This window comes from Ochlerotatus camptorhynchus, unplaced genomic scaffold, assembly GCF_037179485.1.
Source record: "Ochlerotatus camptorhynchus isolate MF236.1 unplaced genomic scaffold, CSIRO-AGI_Acam_v1.1 ptg000330l, whole genome shotgun sequence".
Lineage (NCBI taxonomy): Eukaryota > Metazoa > Arthropoda > Insecta > Diptera > Culicidae > Ochlerotatus > Ochlerotatus camptorhynchus.
In genome coordinates this window covers 686007-708889 of record NW_027040818.1, presented here as the reverse complement: position 1 = coordinate 708889, position 22883 = coordinate 686007, and the positions used below count along the sequence as shown (strand labels likewise).

The following is a 22883-nucleotide window of genomic DNA, read 5'->3' as shown; positions in this document are numbered from 1 at the left end:
CCAGGACATCAGTTGATTTGTTCTACTGGATCAACCAAGACTGCAATAATGTCTGTAGCCTGTAGTATCGATAAATGTCCCATCAAATACAAAGCGTCTAGGCGTCTATTTCCGAGTAATCCAGATGTTGTAGGTTCTTCAAATCGTCCTGGAGTTCAGATAATTTGATCTACTAGATCAACCCAGATTGGGACAATGTCTTTAGGATCTAAATATTTCCAGACAGATGCACAGTGTCTATGTGGATCATGCATGAACTATTGTCATGTATACCAGATGTTTTAGGTTCTCCAAATCGTTCTGGAGTTCAGATGATTTATTCTACTAGACCAACCATGACTGGGATAAAGTCTGTAGTATCGAAATATGTCCAAACAGATTCATAGTGTCTATATGGATAATGTTTAATTATTTCCACGTATACCAGATGAACAAGGTTCTCCAAATCTTCCTGCAGTTCAGATGATTTGTTTTACTAGATCAACAAAGACTAGGATAATATCTGTAGCATACACGGAAATAGGTTGGCATGATCCACATAGACACTGCAAATTTGTTAGGGCATATTACTACAGATATTGAATTAGTCTTGGGTGATCTAGTAGAAAAATAATCTGATCTCCAGAATGATTTCAGAACCTATAACATCTTGTATACGTAGCAATAGGTCGACTACAATCGACATAGACATTTTGAATCTGTTTGGACATATTTCGATATTACAGACATTATTGGAGTCTTGGTTGATCTAGTAGAACAAATCAACTGAACTCCAGGACGATTTGGAGAACCTAGAATATCCGGTATACATGGCAATTACTCGCATTTATACGATTCGTTTATGATTTGACAACGAAAATTGCTATGTTCATATTGGAAAAAAGGAAAATGTCTCACATTGGACATACCTCAGGGAATTATAATCCGAGACGGAAAGGTTACAATGAATTCCATAATTTTTGTGACAGCACATCAGTCCCTTCGCGATTTTCGCGACATCATTTAATGTTTCCGCGATTTTCGCGACTGAAAGTTCAAATCCGCGACAAATCCGCGAAAATCTCGAAATCCGCGCCTGTTGTAACAGCCCTGGTTTTGAAATAATCTTAAAATAATCTTTACAGGATTGCAAGAGGATGATTTGAGAATGCTTAGCAAAATTTCAAGGAAAGTACACTCAGGTCGTTTTTGACACGGGGGATACGTACCGTGTGAAAAAAACCGTGTAAAAAAAAAACCGTGTAAAAAAACCCACGAGATTTACTTTTACTTACTACGAGCATGCTATGGTCCATATGGACATATTTTAAAAATTTCTGTATTTACACAAAAAAAAAATGTGATTTTTTTAAGTATGCCATTCGATTACCTATAGGTTGAAACGGATAATGCGATTGGAATTAAGTCGATAGGTTGTATCGTTGTAAAAAAAGACTTCAGTGTATTTATTTATTTATAGTAATTTTCACACTCTCGGATCATTCGTGCTTTATCCGGGTGAGATTTGAACTCATGATTTTGGAGGATGGGTATGGATTCAGATCTTTATGTTTTACAAACTAACCTCGGTATTCAAAGATGTCCAAATCTTGGTATCTGGTTAGCACAAAGTGCAGAAATTAATGTTTGATTTATCTCTATGTCCGGTGTCGAACATTTGCATGCCAAGCATGATCGGAGTTTGCAAGGAGTTTTAAAAGGCATGAATCTGCTTCTCTATCTTGAAGTAACAGGATATGTTTCACTCAGCCTTTATACTAGAACTACTTCACTAGGAAAACTGTAGCAAAAGAATTCCTATTCCATATGCATTCCAATGACACCATATGAAATTCAATAAATTTACCTATCGTAGGAGGAACAACGACAAAATCACCGCTCGATCCGGGCGCGAACAAATTGCGAGTGATAGAAAGAATAATATGAAAGTTTTAAGCAAGAGAATATAATGATGTATGTGTTATAAAGTTGATTTTTTTTCTTTCTTTATTTAGGAGATTTTCAGCCGTAGGCTGGTTCATCTCCGTAAAGAATTCTTCAAGACCAAATAATGGCCTACAAAACTAATATAAAATCAAAATGTTTACTTGGGATGAGTATATATGATCTTTCCCGGTGCAATTTGGGTTTTCCCGCATTTTTCCCGGTAATTCCGAATTCCCGGTTTTTCCCGGATTTCCCGGTTTTCCCGGTTGGATGGACACCCTGTGATGAGACAAAATTATGCCATTGAAAATTCATTGAATTTCTTAAAAGGTACAAAATTTACTGTTTTTCAACGAATTTCCTTCTTTACCACTACGCACATTCTATCAGAGAATATGAAAAAAATAGAGTTGGTTGGAAATGCTAACATGAAGCTTTAGTGTGATAATTTATTAGCTAGAGAATGATCTTTAGAAGAGAGTAGGTGGATAGTTCCGTTAGAGTACGGCAGTATGAAAATTAAATAGAAGTTGAAAATAAGCGAAGGGCCATTAATGCGACAGTTTTTAAAGTTAGACGCACATCTTTTGCCTAACCCGTACGATGTACGCGGAAACTTGAAGTATGTATGTATAAAAATAATAAATCAGTTTCGATCGGATTTGCCCCACTGTGCAGTACACAGTGGACGGTGGGCAAAAATTTACAAAACCACGACTAAATTGAATATCTCGGCTGACAAACGGTTCCAGTCAAAATGTTCTACATATTCTTAAAAGAAAAACTCTGCTGAATTGATTCATGGTGCTTTGATTGGCCGGAGACTTTTGCCTGCCAGGATCAACCCGAGTGGCTGGTAAAATAGGGAATGCCACTATCTATCGACATAGGTTTACATCTTACGTTAGGTACATTATTTGAAATTGATAGTACTAAGTAAATATAGTGTAACGACACCGTACCGATAGGGAACCTCAACTGGCTCAACGGAGGAGCGTATTTAACATGGAATTTATATTTTGGGATGAAGTGACTATACCTACTGGTTCTCCGGATAATCTGGATTAATCGATAAATTCAATAGAACCTTTCTTTTTTTTTAATTCTATATCGTTCAAAATCACGTAATCAAAGCGAATTTAACATAACAAAAAAGTTCAATGAGCTGTAATTTTTCAGAACGGGTATCAAAATTTATTAAATCTTGGCTGCTGGTATATCAACTATTCAAAATTTATCGATATGGTTTTGCGCTTGATTGGCTGAGTTTGTATGAATTTTGTGCGATTTTAGTAAACGCTTTTTATTTGACTGCCCTTTTCAATCTGTTTTTTTTTTTCTTGAAGTATAAAGCGAATTAACTGAAATGTTGCATAGGGGAAAGTGGAGCAGTTTGGCCACCTTAAGAAAATCATCACTAAACATACAAAATTTAGTAGAAAATTCGAATGATGCTTAACCAAATGGATAGTTTCAAGCCCTATTTACATCATACAAATTGAATATTAAAAGTAAACTTTTGAATCTTATGCCAGAAGATTTAAAAATGTTCGAACCGAAATTAAACCGTTGGGGTAAAATGAGCACCCTGTCGGGTATCAATATTATGTTCTCTTGAGGCTTTATTAAGGGTCAACAATGAACAGTTTTAGCATGAACAGATTTAACATAAACAATTCTGTAAATAGAGTAAATTAAATTTCAGAAGTACTGCCTATTTAAGGCTATATCTTTTTCAGTATTGAGAATGACTGATGTTTTACCAAACCAGCTGTTTCAAAACGTGATTTTATATGATACAGTCATATTTTTGAAAGGAATAATGCAAAATTGAAGAATTTCAATTGAAATATCAGTGGTACTACATATTGCCCCGAATGGACTTAAGTAATATTTTGATAAGAAAATCTTTAATGTTTATTAAAATCTAGTAAAACATCTATTCATGTAAGAAACCAATGACCATTTATAAAGCTGCTGAAGGAATATCAACGATAAGTTATGATAAACTACTGATAGACTTTATTTTCTGATTCAGAAATCTTACGACGGTTTTGACATTTTGAGCTACACACTTAGTTTTTTTCGCCTAGATGAGCACCACCGAGCAGCTCGGCATTTTATTTCGCTGGATCTCAGTCAAAAACTAACCGAAATTCGGCAAACGGGAATTTTGCCGATATCTCAGCAAACAAACATATATTTTGCTAAATCTCGGCCAGGTTTTTGCTGAGATCGAGCAAAATAAAATACCGAGCTGCTCGGTGGTGCCCATCTCGGCAAAAAAAAATCTAAGTGTGTAGTCTAACATTTTTCGAATATTCACTCTAGAGAAAGTATTCCGTTGGACTTAAATTAAATGGATAGTTGAAGTAGGCTTCAACCCTTAAGCCTGCAACAGATTTTTTGTGAAATAACTGCGTTTGCGGGTGGCCATATTGCCCCACTTTCCCCTATTTGTAGACAAAATATTGATCTTTGAAATGCTTTAGATTTGACTCAAATCTGTTCACGATAAAAAAAAAGTTAGTTAGAACTATAGAAAAAATGAATTTCATGGCTACTCTGATAGCGATTTTGTGTGGGATTGTTATTCTAGAATCTACAACGGGGCAATTTGAAACGCGTGGGGAAGTTGAAACGGTAGGTGTATCTCTTACCGAAAATGAATAATCATTGAGATTATTTCTAATCTAGTAGGGGAAATGACGGCTTCGGCATGACAGACTATTTTCGGCAACCCAAATTGAAACACTATTTTCACTGGATTTTCTTACGAAAACACTTCGCTGAATGCATGCAAACGTTTCTTTATGCTTTCAGCTTCAATTTGACTATATTTTTACCACTGAGATGAAGCAATCTAGCAAGGTTTTCTTGAAATGCAACACACGCACTACAAATTGTAGCTGATTTCAAGTTGCCGATAATAGAACAGCAGATTTACATGCACTTCAAATGGAACGGTTGCCGAAGAAAAACTGGTTGCCGACAATACTCGCTCTCACTAGAGAAGATTGGAGCTTTGTAAAAGCGTTTCAAAACAGTTTTTGACAATTCTTTCGACCGAAATTGTTAGAGCAGCTGGCAGCAAAAGATTGTAAACAAACCAATACTGCATATGTGTGCGTTCCATAGAGAAAAAGGCTATAGAAAGAAGGTCGCTGCTTATGTTGCCGAGAATACGTAAATTCCCCTAGTTCGCGGTACTACACAGCAAAAAATTAATTTTAATATTACATCCAAGAGGATGCACTTCAATCATGTCGAAAATCTCATGTAATTTTTATGGCCACAAAAATAAACAAATGCAGTAAAAGCAGCATAATGTCAGTTCATGCACTGTATTATTGATAATTTTGTCCTTTTTGGCAAGTAATATTACACCATATTTTTAACAAGATTGAAGTGCATCCACTTTGATGTGATATCAAAATTATTTTTTTGCCTCTCAAAAATAATTACAGTCTTACTTCCGCTAATAGATAGACGTACCGTTTCAACATACCCGCGATTTTCAACTAGCCCCGGTGTACCTTAGCTCGATAATTCTATAACTCGATGGTCTCTTCAATATCGAGTTGTAGAAAGTTTACTGTAGACTGCTTTGGTTTTTCATTATGCATTCAGCATTCTCATCATTCATATTTGGAAAATACTTATTATTTTCAGTGAATGAAGCTTTTTCAAAAATCGGAAGTCGCCATCTTGGAATAACAATTGATGTTATAATTTACCATATACCGGTTTTTTCCCGGTTTAAATTTAAAAAAATTCCCGGTTTTTAATATTAAACAAAAAAACCAAATTGAACGCATTTTTAAGAACGCTTTGAAATGAATTTACTGAAAGGACAAAAAATGTGATTTAAGAAGATTCCCAAGATTCTGGGGCTTTAAAATTTGAGTAGTGTCTGAAACTAGAACTTTTTTTTTCAAAATTTGTTATTAATAACAATGCAACGTGATGCAAGATTTGAAGTAAAAATAGTTAAAATGTGAGATTTTGAAAAACTTTCAAGATCACAGATATGAAAAATTAAATAAATATCATACTTATGAGTCGTGGAGTCATAATTGTCACGCTCTGAGACTTGGAAGCATTTTAAGGGTTATAACAAATTACATAACAATCTATAGAATCTAGCGGACAAACCCGGGATTTTTTAGTAAATTTTACAAGAATTCAAAGTGTAGATTTCAAACAAATATTGAGAAAGATTTCCACACAGTTTTCGAAGGAAAAGTTTTGAGCAGATTTCCAGAATTATTCTGACATGAAAACCCTAGTAATTGTTAGATGAATTTGGAAGGATTTCTGTGGAGAAGAATGCAAATTCTAAATTAAATTGTTAGATAATTTTAGAAGGAGTTGTCAAAAACAAAACATTGCGGAAAATTCCTACGTGATTCTGATGAGATTTGTATGGGTATCGTGAAGAAAATTAGAGATGAATTTTAAGAAGAATTCCAAGAGAATTATGATCAGAATTCAACAAGAAACAGAGTTCTTAGATTGTGCTGGCAATAATTTCAACCCTAGTGCGAAAGATTCATCACAGAACTCCAACAAAATTTATTGCAAAACACTCTGAGAACTAGAAAGAAATTCTTTAAAATACTTTAGGGGTTTCTAAATCAAATTTCGAAAGATTTCTGCTGTTTTGAATAGAGTTAAAAGAAATTTTTGAAAATATTTTCAAAGGAATCAAAGTTTCAGGATAGGCTTAAGGGAATTCTAAGAAGCATTCCAATTTAATTCTTAGAAGGGGTTGCAAGGAAATTCCAAAAAGAATTCAAAGGCAATTATTACGCGGAGTGTCTTTCAGAAAAATTTCAAGATAATTCAGAGCAGAATTCCAAGTTAATTTTGGAATTCATGTCATTAGAATTTTGAACAACGAAAAATTAATCCCCCGGAAAAGAATAATTCAGTTTCGGTTTTTACAAATATTTTTTTCGAAAGTCCAGCATCTTCAATGTTTTCTTTTAAGGACCATGCACTTTATTTCTGAAATTGGGACGACAAAAATCAATTTTCAATATTGCTGAGTGATTAAATTCTAAGAACAATAACACGAGAAACTGAAGAAAATTATGCAGCAAATAGAGCAAGACATTCATTTGGTAAAGGATAACTCTGTTTTAATGATTTATTCTGAAATTCTGGTGTAAAAAATTGTTCCTATGGTATGGTTAATTTATTTTCCCGGTTCCCTCACCGAATTCCCGGGTTTTTCCTGGTTTTCCCGGTTACTTTTCAAATTCCCGGATATTTCCCGGTATTCCCGGTTTTCCCGGTTTGCTGGCCAACCTGGATGAAACAAAATCGAACTGTAGTAACTCTTTTCGTCGTGATCGTATTTTAGTTTATTTTAAAGCGTTTAAAAGATTAATGTGTCTACTAACATTTACTGATTCAGTCCATTGTGTTTCAAAAAATATTAATTTAAAGAAAGAGAGTCAAATAAGAACCCGAGCAGAGAATGAAAACAAAATGAAAACTAAATTTGATATTATGATATAAGCGTTCGTGATAACATATTTTGCCTACCGTGTGGTTGAGTTAACAGTAATCATAACAAAAATGAGATCTAAATGGTAAAGGGCGAACACGAAATTATTGCGACACATTCAACAGGGCATAACTTTTTTACCATTGGGTAAAAATCAACCAAATTTTGCACACTTTCTCATTGATGTATATTGTGTACATGCTGTCAAACTCGAAGTCGTGTTTTTCGATTCAACGAAAATGGAGGTGAACCAACGCGAGTTGAGAGAACAAATTCTTTCCAAACACCTGGAATTTCCTGACCTGTCGCACCGGCAGTTGGGAAAAATGTTGAACATTTACCATTCAACCGTCTCCAGAGTGTTGACGTTGGACCACGGCAAAGGAGCTGGAAGAAAACCGGGACCGGAGAACAAAAAGACGGAGGGAAAGGTGAAGCGGATGATTAAAGCAAATCCCAACGTCTCAAGCCGTGATTTGGCTAAAAAGATCGGCATGTCGCAGAGCTACGTCCAGAATGCAAAGAAGAGAGCTGGACTACATACATACAAGGTACAGAACTCTACGAGAAGATGCTGACAAAATATGGCTGCTGTGTGATGGACGACGAAACGTATATAAAAGCCGATTTTAAGCAAATTCCGGGGTTGGAGTTTTTCACCGGCAAAAGCAAGTACGATGTGGACGACAAATTTAAGAAGAAGAAAATGTCGAAGTTCGCCTCCAAATATCTCATTTGGCAGGCCATCTGCTCTTGCGGACTGAGGAGTGAGCCTTTCGTGACAAAGGGCACAGTAAATGGCGAGATCTACAAATCTGAGTGCCTCGAGAAGCGCCTTTTGCCGTTCTTGCAGCAGCACGACGAAGCTCCGCTATTTTGGCCAGATTTGGCATCATGCCACTATTCTAAAAGTGTCCTGGAGTGGTATGAGGCCAATTCTGTCCATTTTGTTCCAAAGGACATGAATCCGCCAAACTGTCCGGAGCTGCGCCCGGTGGAGCAGTACTGGGCAATAATGAAGCGGGAACTTCGGAAGAGCAAGAAGACAGTCAAAGACGAGAAGGACATGTTTAGAAAATGGAAAAAAAAAACTGAGAAACTTGTACCGGATGACACTGTAAAGACTTTGATGGAGGGCATCAAGCGAAAATGCGTTCAATTTTACACTCAAGGCTCCATCGATTAACTTTTCTTTTGATTTTTGAAGTAAATATATATATAAAACTACCCATGGTTTGATTCTAAACATTATAAGAAAATTGGCATGACATTTTCGGTGTCGCAATAATTTCGTGCTCGCCCTTTATATGAAGTATATTAAAAATATAACAAATCATGTTTTGTCGATAACAAATCTATATATGCGTTTTGATATCAGTAACTTTGTTAATAATAAACAAAACAAGTAATCAATATGCTATTCTAACTATGTTAAGAAAACAAAAAATAAAAAAAAACTAAATTAGTTAGAGAAAACAACAAGCATGACAATTGACACGAAAGAAGAAAAAAACAGTTTCCAGTGATAAATGTTGCTGGTCTTTTCATAAAATATCAAATTTTGTTTTTAATTATATTTTTTTAGGAAAATCAAAATAATATCAAAATATCAACTGAAATTAAAATATAGTATATTAAAATATGTTATCAATGTGATTTCAAAAACATAATTTGATATAATTTTGATATTATTTTGATATCCGACTCTGCTCGGGAAGCGTTTTACTAAAACTGCTCAAACTACATACAAATTCAGCCAATCAAACTCAAAACCATACCGATAAATCTTGAATCGTTGTTAGTAGCAGCCAAGATTTCAGAAATGTTGATGCATATCTAAAAAATATACAGCTTATTGAACTTTTTAGGTGGTTCTCGAGCCGCTTTGACGCGTTCATTTTTGGGTTTCTTGTAGTTTTACTTTACTTCTTTAACCGATTTTGGCGTTTTCTAGTCCATTTTGATGGAATAAATGTTGTTTTGGCATATTAAGATTATCCGGGGAATTCATAAGATTTACCAGCGTATTTTTTTTTTTATAATTTAAATAATTTATTTATTTTAAAGATTCTTTTTAATTTGTTAAAATGTTGACCGGAATTGGTGTTTTAGCTTGATATTTCACGTTATAAAGATATTTTGCAGTCGTTAGCGTACGTTAGCCTTATTTTACCACGATTTAAGGATATTGTTGCTGGTTTCAGGTCATTATGCGTTTTGAAGGTTTTTAAGTCTACTTTTGTCATATACAGTGTATTTCAAAATTGATTTTAATTTATAAAAAGATTTAAAAATACATATCCAAATTTGTGGCTGTTGGTTCATAAAACATTCATCAGTTATCGATATAGTATAGTAGTAGTATTGGGCTTGAAATGCAATGAACCAGACTTTTTAAAATTTTCCTCATTTGTAGGTCTTTTATAAACCACTTATTTTACTAAAATCCGTCCACTGCGAAAAAGTTGAAAATCGAGCTTTTTACTAAAATTATTCTTACTTCATACAAGCTCTGCCAATAAAGTCCTAAACTATACCGATAAATCACCAGTCAAGATTTTTTAAATCTATCTATTCAAAGTATTTAAAACATTAAAAAAATGGTTTTCATCCATTAAATTCCACTCAATTAATTTTTGTAACCATGACAGATACGTATTTCGACTACAATGCGAAGTATTCATCAGTGTCAATCCCACTAAAGACATATCAAAATCTAACCCCCCTTAAATCTGCGATTTAAACAGACCCGAAGTTTTCTGAATCATCTTGCCCCTTAAATGCTGCACAGTAGGTCGGGCGTTTTGGTATGTGTGACGCATCTTCGATGTGAAATATATATCAAATAGACAAGAAAAATTATGAAGGTATATCCATCATTTTCCAGGATGCTTTCAAGAACCGGCTGTGTTGGTGTTAGATTGGATTGAATAAGATGACAGATACGTATTTCGACTACTATGTACAGTCTTTATCAGTGTCAATTCCACTAAAGACCTATCAAAATCTAAACCTCTTAAGTACTCATCCTCTAGGTAAAAATGTCAAGATTACAGATCTGATAAATGGTAGATAAATGTTTTGCTGATTTTGAGCAACCCTCTGATCTTGATATGTTTACCTAGAGGATGAATACTTAAGAGGGTTAGATTTTGAAAGGTCTTCAGTGGGATTGACACTGATGAAGACCATACATATTAAATACGTATCTGTGATAGATACTAACATTTGTTTTTTTAATTTGTTTTCCATCGATCTTGTTTTCCGTGCTGAGCACCAATGCAACCGACGCCAGAGAGGCAGCTCCTACACCTGGACCCTACCTATCGACCCATCAACTCATGAGCCGGGGACCAACGGCTTTACTTCCCTAGGTGTGATCAGAGATGTTATGCCTCAGAACATCCCGGTGGCGGCGAAATTCCGGTTCCAGTTTTTCTATACTTGCTCTGACCGATATAGGCCAATTCTAACGATTTATCTTGAAAGCTCCTTCTGAGTTCCCCCAGAGGTCCTGCTGACAGTCCCGGAAATTACTGCCGACTTCTTCTGGAAGTTTCTCTAAACTTTTTCTGAAAATTTCTTCCGATTTGCCCAGGAATTTTTTTCCGTCCGAATGTCAGGAGTCTGTCAGCTATACTTCTGGAAATTTCTTCTAACTGTCTCCGGAAGTTTTTTTCTGATTGCTCTGGAAACTTTTCCCGAACTCTTCGAAAAGTTTTCATCAACATCAATTCGATTTTTTTTTTAAATCTATTGATAGTTCTTCACATAACTCAAGGAATGTTAGATTTAGAATTCTGCTATGTGGTTATGGAATGTTATATTTAGAACTGTTTCCTCTCTAAATCGAAATAGCTTTCACAGAAGTTAGTGAAATTACTCGAAATTGATTCCCAGGGTGCCAATGGTACTTCAATAAACAAGAGCATATTTTTTAAAATTACGTTATTTTTACAACCCCCAACCCCCCTTGCACTAATGGTCTGCTAACAGTTATATACAAACAAGACCTACCTTGTATCAATCTCTGTCTTTTGATACTTCACACATCTCCTGTTAAGAATTTTACCCTATTTGAACTCTTCAATTTGATTTCATTATAAGACCTTTTCAAAACAGTTTCTGAAGGCCAACAAAACCGTTGTTCGATTTGCGATGGAATTCGCTCACAGTCATTAAGAGGTAGTTAACTTTTCGGGAAGCTTTTGAACTTTCCCGCTGCGTGCGTTTTGCATGTTTGTGTTGGTGAGGAAAAGTGTTTTGTTTTGTCCGCTCCATTGCCATCACAACCGAACTTAATGATGATGACGCCGATGAAAACGATCATCATCATCATCATCATCACCATAATCATCACAACCACCTCCACTCCCACTCTACCCGACTGCTATTAGTCAAGGCATCATCGTTCAAGCGATAGTTGGATACCTCGGTGCTTTTTCTAGTTCATTTCCTCGGAAGCGCAACAACCTACCCATCCATTCCCATCAACCCACCCGCATTCTCGTCCCACCCATACATAAACACACACACACCCAATACCAACGAACGGACGGGGGATGTGGGTGGAGGTTGCGGGTCGTATTATTAACATACATCGTCATCGCCATCACCGTCGCCGTGGCTGCCATCGTAGGTGGGCCTCTGCTGCTCTGATGGGCAGGAGAAGGATCCACCGATTTTTTGAATAGGCAAATTAGTAGTTCCCAAGTGCACGGCTCGATGGTGGTAAGACTCAGCTGCGATAGGAAAGAGCCGAGCGAGAAAGCAACGGAAAGCACAAAAAAGCCACGTGACCTCCAAGTCCTGGCTCAGTTCGCGCTACACCGTTGATCCGGAAGGAAATATCTTGGCAAAAAATAAATATCGCCTCAACGCTAGTATAGAAGCTGAAGCAGCTTCTGAAACCTGAGTCCTGCGAGGCTTTTTGGTGCGGTCGAAGTTTGATTAATGTTGTTGGCTTATTCGACGAGTAATAATAAAGTGTTTGGGTGCAAACAAAAAACGACGAAAAACAGTTGAACCGTGATGAAAACAACACGCTGAATTATTTATGATTGTGCGAAAAGAGTGTTAGACGGAATTTTTGAATAATTTCACCCAATGCCAGCCGAGGCGATTGAGTGACGATTCTACACGCACTTACACAGTGTAGCACAAGTGTAAGTTTATTGTATCGATTTAGTGCTCAGTCCTTGGATTCGCGCGCGTATTTCAGGATCAAAACAGGAACGGATATCTGACCAAGTGTGTAGAAGCGATGTGAAAACGGAGAAAGTGGTAGTTCTATAGTTCGATTGGCACTGAATGGGGGAAGGGATTGGAGGGGCCGGCAGGGCAAGGCAGAACACGGAAAAGGCTAAAGTTGAAAATTATACGATGGCAAATTAACATTTATAGAGCCGTTGAGAGACAGTTCTGCGCTGGTAGAAAGCCCGGATGGCGATGAAGAAAATGCATTAAGATTATCAGTGTTTAATGATTTGAACGGTTCAATCGCCGGCATGAACAGATGAAGTTGTCGCTGTTTTGGGGGATAGTTCCTTAACTAAAAGTTTTTGCTTCGGTTAAGTGTAGCATTAAATTCAAGAATCGGACCGAAACTTCAGACTATTGAGCGTTAATCTTTACTTCTAAAAATTGTAATCAAATATACCATTCTAGGGGTGGGAAGGTTAACTTAAAAAACAGTTTTTTGGGACAGCCTACACTGATAAATTAAACTATTCTCATTTAGATTAAAATTCAATAAATTTGACAATAAACTAAGTGTAATCATATCGAATGATTAAAAATTAATTATCTCTTGATAAAACATAATCATGTGATATTAAACCCAGTTTAATCATGGTTGATCAAATTTAAAGTTATCTTGTTTGTATAAATTTTAATCATTTTTGATTCAATTTTAATCATTTTTAATTGATTTTCAATCTTATTTGAATGAATTTTAATCTTTAAAAGAAATAAAATTTAAAACTGAACATACAAATTTTTATCACAAGTGATTATTTCAAATTTAATCATGCATGACTATTGCCAAGGAATTAATGCCTTGGACTCAATAAGGTGAAGCGGGAATTTGTATACTTTTTAGGGTTTTTGAATTCCTTTTTTTTTTTGCGTGTAATGTAAATAAATTTTTATACATTCTAGAGAAAGTACTATCGCAAATAATTGGTCACAAATTGAATACAAAGATATTCCTCACGATTTTTTTTCCCAAAGGTTGTATGACACTAAAGCTTGCTTCAGATAGAATTGGAACAAAAACAATTGCCTGTATTTCAGTTATTTATTATTGAATTCAAGATCTTTTTTATACAAATGTAGCTTTTTCTTCACACTTTTAAGAAAAAATACGTATAAAATTATTCGTCACGGTTTCGAAGGAATTCTCGAATTTTTCCTGTAACACGGCTCATTAGGCGGCGCACACCTTCTTCGTCCATCGTTTTAGCTATCTTATTCCACCAGGTCTTCATCTGATTGATGTCTTTGACAACCTTTCCCTTTGCCTTGAGTCTCCTCTTCATGATTGCCCAGTATTTCTCAATAGGGCGGAACTGGGGGCAGTTGGGTGGGTTAAGGTTTTTCGGAACAAACTGGACCCCTTTCTCTGCATACCATTCTTGAACGACTTTGCTGTAATGACAGCTTGCCAAATCTGGCCAAAACATTACGGGATGGTCGTGGGATCGAATGAACGGCAAAATTCGTTTTTGGAGACACTCTTTTTGGTATAGTTCCGACGTCATTGTCTTATTTGTAACGAAAACTTTCGTTTTTTTGCCACAGCTGCAAATGCCCTGCCAAATCATAAATTTTCGTGCAAATTTGTCGACAAAAACAAATTTAAATTTGGCTGGAACATCCCCCCGAGCCGTTGCCAAGTAAAATTTTTGACCTGGGATTTGCCCGAGGTCAGCCTTGACATAGGTTTCATCGCCCATCAGAAGACACCCGTCGAACTTGGTCAGCACCTGGTCGTATAGCTTCCGCGCACGGATTTTGGCCACACTATTCTATTTTATGGTCCGATTTGGCTGTTTGCTAGCTCGATACGACTTGATTCCTTCCCGGAGTCGAGTTCTCCTCACGGTACTATGGGCAGCACCGAAATTTCTGGCCAAATCACGGTCCGACAGATTGGGATTCTTCTTAATCGTCTTCAAAATCTTACCACGCAGTTTCCGGTCGACAGTTCCACTCCGACGATTGGCTTGAGGCTTCCGAATCGTCGTCAATGTTTCCTTATACCGTTTGATAACGCGCCATACGGTATTTCTGGGCAATTACAGCTGTTTAGCTAGCCTAGATGCAGACCACAATGGATTTTCCAAATAACTGTGCACAATTTTTTCCCTTCTTTCGGCTTCCATGTTGATTGTTTACAAAGTACAGTCGATTTGCGGAATGTCAAAAATACATACGTGAAGCTGACAAAATTCCCGACACGTGGGCGCCAAGAACTTCCAAATCCGTCCACCAGGAGCACCACAATATGAGCAAAAGTTTGTTCCAATTCTAAATGAAGCAAGCTTTATATGATGCATTGCCTGCAAGACTATCATGAAACCAATTGTTACTAGTATTGAATAACTCTATACAGGTAACTGTTTATTAATGTGTTTTGAATTTAATAGAAGAATTTGAAAACTTTGCAAGTCCACTATTTTTCTTAAGATAAGGGGAAAGTAGTTAACAGTGAGACAACCATTTTAATTTAGTTTTATCTTTCGATGAAAGCTGCTACTAACAAGCTATTGACTCCATTCGAATGGTATAGGTTTCTAGTTGACTTAAAAAAAAAAAAGATTCAAGCGGAAAACATTTGTCTCACTGTTACTCACTAGACAGCAACAGTGAGACAAAGATTCTTAAATATGCAGTGGGCTTCGTGGTCTTGCGGTTAGCGACGTCACCCGTCGTTCAGGCGTATTGTGAGTGCCACGAAGTGAGGGTTCGATTCCCGCTCCAGCCGGTGGAACTTTTCGCAACCCGGAAATTTCCCTACTGGTCTACTGGGTTTTCAGTGTTGTCCGTTGTCTAGTGTTAAGTATTCAGTCTGTTCCACCTCTGGTTGAAGACGGTGTCAATTGTCTTGTCTTTTATAATATTGAGACACATATTTTAATAAAAGTCAAATCTTAAAACTGTTATTCGAAACACCTTAAATTATATTTAAGATGTGATTTATCGAGTATGGAAACGATCATACATTATGCCACGCTTTTAGTGACATACACGAAACATTTTTATGTCCCGACAAAATCGCGGCGCCGGTGGTGTAGTAGTAAGCGAGATTGCCTCTCACCCCAAAGGGCGTGATTCCAATCTCAGTCGGCGCCGTCGGGATTTTCTGTATGTATGTAAAGGATACCACTCAATGTTGCGCGGCACAGCCATTAGAACAAGCAGAATCTCCTTTCAACGATATAAATGTTCCAACCCGATACAGAACAAGCCATTTCAGACATTCATTCAGACAGCGCCGATTGGGATTGAATCCAGGTCTTTTAGAGTGAGAGGCAATCATGCTATCCAGTACACCACCAGAACCGCTAACAGTGGAGAATTTCTGTTGAGAAATTAATAGACAATTATTGTTCATGGCAGATTTTTCCAGATTTTTCAAGACTGCCTATCTGATGACATGTCTGCTTAAATATTTTTCATAGCAGATTTTTGTTTCTTGGAAACATGAGCGGTTCTTTCTGGGCATATTTCAGCAATGGTTTCTGACGTCTTGAACAAACTATACATCGACATAATTGTGCTTTACTATGCTGACTTCATTTGCTACTCACTACTTTCTTGATCTGGAACAATACACAGATGTCGTATCATGAAAAGTGAACAGTTATTAGAATTTCGGCCCAATGACCATTTCGGCTTAATGGCTTGCGGCCTAATGGCGTTCGGCCTAACCAGTGGCATTCGGCTAAATGACACATCACTCTTAATAACATATGAAAGCGTGTGGCAAGTTTTGTTGATATGTTGTCTTCGGCGTAACCTTTTTTTTAACTAGTTCGTTTATTTACTAGGCTCAGTCGTGTGTGACACTTTGCGGAGCCAAAATCAGTAATGTTTGATTTACATTTTAAATAACAGTATTTCTAGGTTAGTATTGGGTACCAATTACTCGTGGCGGGCTCGAGGTTAATGAGTAACAATTTCATTTGGAAGAATCTAGGTAGGAAACTGGTTTCAGCAGCCTCCTTCAGAAACTGATATCGGACAGTTGACCAAATCCTGGCTGGGCAGGGGCAAGTAGCACAGGAAAAGGAGGATAATAAGACTGGGACACAATGGCGGAAAATTGTTTGGAAAGGAGGGGATAGTCACATCAAACTCTAACATCAGACAAACAAAGGAATTCGTAGATCGCTTGCATGTAGGGAAGATCACGTGTGCCCAATACATCTCTTACTTCACGGAAGGGTTGTCTACCTCGGGCCACTAGGGTATCCAATAGTCGTGCTCTGGAGGCGTTACCCGAGCAATACCAAACTGCGTGATCGATGTCATCATAACCGGTTCTGCACCTACATATATTGCTGTCAACGAGGTTTATTCTATAGAGATGTGCGTCTAGCGAGTAGTGGTTGGACATAAGTCTTGACATCACTCGAATGAATCCCCGACTTACATCCAGACCTTTGAACCACGCTCTCGAAGAAACATTTGGAATAATGGAATGTAACCACCGCCCAAGAGAATTATTTGTCCAATCGTTTTGCCAACTTAAAAGAGAACTCTGACGTACTAATGGGAAAAAATCATCATGTGAAATTCTTCTATCATAAATCTCGCCTTGTTGTGCGCCCACCTTTGCGAGAGAGTCTGCCTTCTCATTGCCTGGGATTGAGCAATGTGAGGGGACCCATACAAAGGTAATTATATATGATCTTTCGACCAGCAAACTCATCTGCTCCCTTACCTTTGAAAGGAAATAAGATGAGTGCCTACCTTGTTTCATCGACCGAATAGCCTCAACCGAACTGAGACTATCCGAGAAGATGAAGTAATGGTCTATGGGCATATCGGAAATCATCCCCAATGCGAAGTTGATTGCTGCTAGCTCAGCAACATAAACGGAACAAGGTTCCTGAAGTTTCCGAAAGGCAGTTGAGTATTCATTGAAGACGCCGAAGCCAGTGGATCCATCAATGCGTGATCCATCAGTGAAAAATCTTCTATTGCAATTGACTTGTTGGTACTTTTCAGCAAAAATGCGGGGAATTGAGATAGGTCGAAGTTGAGCTGGAACTCCTTGAATAGCCTGTTTCATGGAGAGATCATAGTCAATGGGGGAACTGTAGTTAGTAAAGCATACACGAGAGGGGTTATAGCAAGGAAGGCTAATATCCGATGACATATAATTAAGATAGATTCGCACGTATCTAGACTGGATGCTCAATTCGAGCATTTCTTCGAAGTTTTCAATCACAAGGTTGTTACTGACACTACATTTAATCAATATTCTTAATGAGAGCTCCCAGAAACGGTTCTACAGGGGTTTTACGCCCGCTAGGACCTCTAGGCTCATATTGTGTGTTGAATGCAAACAGCCTCGGCGTAACCTTGAAAACCAATCCTAGATGGTGCTTGTTCGAACATTACGCATTACGATTTGTGTCTATTATTAAGAGTCCATAACTTTAAACATTCCTAAAGTTTGCATTGTTCGTGAGCTTTTTTATTTAACAAAAAAATCAAAAATTGGCCAAGGACATTTTGAAATATTAAGGTAGGGGAAATAGATGTAATGTCGGCCTAAATGCCCCTAATTTGGGCCCATACATAAATTCAGCAATCGACTAAATTTTCAATAGCGACCAAAAATTACCATTTGTACCGTCCCAATGACGCGTTCATCTAGATACAATTGATAAATAGCAGATTTTTAGCGATGGACCCAATCTTAGAATAAGAGCCATTTTCCCTATTTATTTTTCTTAAATTTTGGCTTGAAATTCCTTTACACATTTTTTGTATATTTTTCTTATGTTTCTCTACAACTTTGTCTCAGACGTCATTTCGATCAGAAGTGTCGTTTCGGTGCTACAATTTTTTGAAATGTTTCAAGGACGCCATTTTGAAAATTTTACATAATGCAAAATGGCCGCATTTTAGCAAAATTGTGAATCATTGCCCATAACAAACAATTACGCAAAGTTTTATACAAATCGAAGAAGGTCTATTCAAAAATTCTTATTTTTTTGATATTTTACCAAGAACTGCTCTAACAATGTTCAAACAAGTACCATCTAGGCCCTTTTTGACATCAGTGTGTTCACTCCGATGGCGACAAAAGCAGACCACTCTCGATGTGTGTCACGCGATCGTCTGTTTACTCGGCAGCAACCATTGTGTGGGGTTCCCCATTGTTCTTCATCAGCAGTTCTTTCGGTCGATGCCTCGTCGACTTTGGAAAACAACCGTTTCGTGATGAGTGCTGACCACGTTTTGCACCCATTGCTGCAGTGGAAGCGCTCTTCTCCCTGTTGGCGATGCTGCCGTAAAATGAAACTACTGGAAGCGACTCCCATTCTGATGGAGGAGTCTTATTGGCAGTGGCGTTTCCTTAACCTCAATCTACCTCTGCACCAACGCTCAAAACATAATAAAAATATCAAAATATTACTTGTAATGGATACATATCGAGTAAACTAGAAGATTAAGTGTATTTTTCTACCGATTCGAGTATAAATATGGCATTAAATCTGTTTTTGAAAGTTGGTGCACAGGTTAAAAGTAAGGTTACGGTATGGCACTGCTTATTGGATAGCGGAAGAAGAAGAGTTTAAAGACATTGAAAAGAGACCCTGAAATCCAAGAAACTTTTATTTTAATGGAGAAAAATTAAACCAATTTCTCACGAGAATTTCTAAGAATATAAAGATCAGTGTTCGGAAAAACTGAAAAACTTAAATCGCATGCATGAGTGTATTCGCCTATGAGTTTCCAGGTTCAAAAATGCATTGCTTTAAATTTTTACGTTATTCATTGTTATGACCAGGGGTTGAAACTGTTGACGTTTTTTAAGACACTCGCTTTGTTGTCGTGCGCGACAGTCTGTTTTTATTCGTACTCTTATGCAACACAACACAAACGGTAGAACAACATTCGAGCAAAAAGAAAACTTTCAAATAACTATCATATGACATGTGTGATTTGGTTCTAATTCCTCAATTTGGTGTAAACTAAAGCATTTCTGATCAGAAATGTCATTACTAGGACATCGTTGCTTGATATTTTAAGAATTCACACAAGCACAACATCAGCAGCTCTTATCATGAGAAAAAACTGAAATACATACATTCATGATGGTCTTCGGCGACAGTGTCGTACGACAGAGCCTGTCATATGACATTTTAGTTTGGTACTGTAATTTGATAGCTTGTTTTGCAAGTGTCAGAAGCAAAAGCAGTCGATTATCACAGAAAATATGTCGACTACGGTGACCACTTACAAGACTGGTTATGACTGTTGATCTTGCAACAATGGAAGAGCAACAAACACAACATGCACAAGCATGCTATTAATTTTATGAGTTTCAAGCTGGAATGATTTCTTGGCGTTGTGAGTGTGAGTGCGTGAAAACGCATGGAAATCTCCATTCCAGGGTGCCCAGTGAATTTTCATTTTAATTTTCCCGGTTTTTCCGGTTCAAATCTTAAAAAATTCCCGGTTGTTAATATTCAACAAAAAAAACCAAATTGAACGCATTTTTAAGAACGTGCTGAAAGGAATTTACTTAAAGGAAAAGGATTAAAATAAAAAATGATTTAAGAAGATTCCCAAGATTCTTGGGCTTTAAAATTTGTGTAGAGTCTGAAACTAGATTTTTTTTTAATTTGTTATTATTAACAATCTTCGTGATGCAAGATTTGAAGAAAAAAAAAATTAAAATGTGAGATTTCGAAAAAATTTCAATATCACACATTTGAATAAAATTATATCATACTTATTAGTCATGGAGTCATAATTGTCACGCTATGAGACTTGGAAGCATTTTAAGAGTTATAAAAAATTACAGAACAATCTATACAATCTAGCGGACAAACCATGGAATTTTTAGTAAAATTTAAAAGGATTCAAAGTGTTGATTTCGTACAAACATTGAGAAGGTTTACACACAGTTTTCGGAGGAGAAGTTCTGAGCAGAATTCCAGAATTATTTTGACATGAAATCATTAGAAATTGTTAGATGAATTTGGAGGGATTTCTGTGGAGAAGAATGCATGTTCTAAATTAAACTGTTAGGTAATTTTAGAAGATTTAAAAAGGAGTTGTGAAAAACAAAATTTTGCGGAAAATTCCTACGTTATTCGGAGGAGATTTTTTATGGGGATCATGAGGAAAATTTAAGATGACGTTTAAGAAGAATTCCAGGAGAATTATGATCAGAATTCAACAAGAAACAGAGTTCTAAGAGTGTTTTGGCAATAATTTCAACCCTAGTGCGAAAGATTCATTACAGAACTCCAACAAAATTGATTGCAAAAAAATTGCTGACAATTAGAAAGAAATTCTTTGAGGGGTTTCTAAATAAAATTTCGAAAGACTTTTGCTGTTTTTAATAGTCTTAAAAAAAAATTGAAAAGATTTTCAAAGGAATCAAAGTCTCTGGATAGGCTCAAGCGAGGGGGCGACACATCTAAATCTCAATTCTATATGCCCAAAAAATCTCACACTAGCGAATCAATCTTCAACAAATCTTCTTTCAGTTCTCCAGGGGTTGAAACTGTTGACGTTTTTTAAGACACTCGCTTTGTTGTCGTGCGCGACAGTCTGTTTTTATTCGTACTCTTATGCAACACAACACAAACGGTAGAACAACATTCGAGCAAAAAGAAAACTTTCAAATAACTATCATATGACATGTGTGATTTGGTTCTAATTCCTCAATTTGGTGTAAACTAAAGCATTTCTGATCAGAAATGTCATTACTAGCACATCGTTGCTTGATATTTTCAGAATTCACACAAGCATAACATCAGCAGCTCTTATCATGAGAAAAAACTGAAATACATACATTCGTGATGGTCTTCGGCGACAGTGTCGTACGACAGAGCCTGTCATGTGACATTTTAGTTTGGTACTATAATTTGATAGCTTGTTTTGCAAGTGTCAGAAGCAAAGGCAGTCGATTATCACAGAAAATATGTCGACTACGGTGACCACTTACAAGACTGGTTATGACTGTTGATCTTGCAACAATGGAAGAGCAACAAACACAACATGCACAAGCATGCTATCAATTTTATGAGTTTCAAGCTGGAATGATTTCTTGGCGTTGTGAGTGTGAGTGCGTGTCCATTCCAGGGTGCCCAGTGAATTTGCATTTTGATTTTCCCGGTTTTTCCGGTTCAAATCTTAAAAAATTCCCGGTTGTTAATATTCAACAAAAAAAAACCAAATTGAACGCATTTTTAAGAACGTGCTAAAAGGAATTTACTTAAAGGAAAAGGATTAAAATAAAAAATGATTTAAGAAGATTCCCAAGATTCTTGGGCTTTAAAATTTGTGTAGAGTCTGAAACTAGATTTTTTTTAAATTTGTTATTATTAACAATCTTCGTGATGCAAGATTTGAAGAAAAAAAAAATTAAAATGTGAGATTTCGAAAAAATTTCCATATCACACATTTGAATAAAATTATATCATACTTATTAGTCGGGGAGTCATAATTGTCACGCTATGAGACTTGGAAGCATTTTAAGAGTTATAAAAAAATACAGAACAATCTATAGAATCTAGTGGACAAACCCTGGAATTTTTAGTAAAATTTAAAAGGATTCAAAGTGTTGATTTCGTACAAACATTGAGAAGGTTTACACACAGTTTTGGGAGGAGAAGTTCTGAGCAGAATTCCAGAATTAAAGGGTGATACGGTCAAAATTTGGTCAAGGGAAAACGCGTGTAAATCGGTGAAATCGTTTATTTAAAAAATCAAATTAAATTTCTTTTTCAAGTTCAATTAGTATAAAATTCAGGAAAAATATTCAGTTAGGCTTCCGCTTTTCCAAATCCGAATTGCCGGGCCTTACGCTTGACCCCTGCCATCAGATTTTGTACAGCCACCTTGTCCACCTTCTTCGCCGCAGAAAGCCAGTTTGCCTTGAACTGCTGCTCGCCCTTAGCAGTTTTTTTGGTCTTCTTTAGGTTCCGCTTGACAATAGCCCAGTATTTCTCAATTGGGCGGAGCTCTGGCGTGTTGGGAGGGTTCTTGTCCTTGGGAACCACCTGCACGTTGTTGGCGGCGTACCACTCCATGGCCTTTTTACCGTAATGGCAAGATGCCAAAGCCGGCCAAAACAGTACGGAACAACCGTGTTTCTTCAGGAAAGGCAGCAGACGTTTATTCAAACACTCTTTCACGTAAATTTCTTGGTTGACAGTCCCGGAAGCTATGAAAATGCTGCTTT

The 22883-nt window shown here is 36.8% G+C and overlaps 1 protein-coding gene and 1 long non-coding RNA gene across 2 annotated transcripts in view; both read right to left on the bottom strand.

Moving 5' to 3' along the window:
- The window catches only part of fdl (fused lobes), a 166565-nt gene that overhangs the window by 38123 nt on the left and 105559 nt on the right, over nt 1–22883 (bottom strand). The gene's annotated exons all lie outside the window — the stretch shown is intronic.
- Nucleotides 13971–14987, bottom strand: LOC135708549 (uncharacterized). The gene is made up of 2 exons (XR_010518300.1): nt 14562–14987; nt 13971–14497 (listed from the first exon to the last, which is right to left on the bottom strand). It is a non-coding gene; the product is annotated as an uncharacterized LOC135708549 (long non-coding RNA).